Source organism: Terrapene carolina, unplaced genomic scaffold, assembly GCF_002925995.2.
Source record: "Terrapene carolina triunguis isolate 2854851 unplaced genomic scaffold, T_m_triunguis-2.0 Scaffold26976, whole genome shotgun sequence".
Classification (NCBI taxonomy): domain Eukaryota; kingdom Metazoa; phylum Chordata; order Testudines; family Emydidae; genus Terrapene; species Terrapene triunguis.
The window spans coordinates 5,595-6,623 of NW_020691327.1; positions in this window are offsets into that span (position 1 = coordinate 5,595).

The window sequence follows — 1,029 nt, forward strand, 5'->3', positions numbered from 1 at the left end:
CTCGGAGCAGACTGTCTTCAGGGCAAGAAGCTCACACGGCTTCACCTCCTGGGTCTGACCTTGGAGCATTCAGCATATGCCCCTCCATGCGCTTCCCACAGCGAGTCCGCCCAGGCGGGGTCCTGGGAAAGCCAGAGGGTTCTGCACCCCCACTTCGCAGTCAGACGTGACTCTCAGCCAGCGAGTAACACAGAGGTTTATTAGATGACAGGAACACGGTCTAAAACAGAACTTGTAGGTACAGAGAACGGGACCCCTCAGCCGGGTCCATCCTGGGGGGCAGCGAGCCAGACACCCCCATCTGCCCTCACTCCTAGTCCCCAGCCAGCCCCAAACTGAAAACCCCCTCCAGCCCCTCCTCCTCTGGGCTCTGTCACCTGATCTCTTTGTTCTCCCACACCTTTAGAAATCCCCTTGCAGGGGGGAAGGCCCCTGGCCATTAGTTGCCAGGAGACAAGAGTGTCGGCCATTATGTGCACTGGCCCTTTGCTCTGCAACAATCTCACCCCCTAGAGATTTAAGAAATGCATAGGGGAAACTGAGGCACCCACACAGTATTAGAGGAAACATGAAGAACAGTCCCACTTCGTCAGAGAGGGGGCCCTGCCTATAGTCCCCATGCCCCACCCCAGAGGTGGCTGCATCTCAGCTCCTGGTGACAGGTCCCTGTAGCAAGTGGAAGAGCGTGAACGTTAGCAGCCCCCCTGAAAACGGCGGGGCCATTGCGAGCCGAGAACTGCTCTGGACAGAGACGTTTTCAAAGCCAGGCAGCAGATTCAGCCGGCCCCCACCCCACCGTGGAAATTAACCGGAGTCATGCGGCTAAATCCCCTGGGCAGATTGGAAATGTCAAGGCACAGCTGGCTGGGTTGTTTCGGTGCAGAGCCCCGGGGTGGGGGCCGGGCGCCCGATTGCTTTTCAGCCAGCGCCGCCGTCCGGCCAGCCCGGGCCGAGTCCTGCTGGTCCAGGCCTGGCCCACTAGCGATTTACGCCCAGCGGCTCGTGGGAACGACACCCCCACCGTGGCTG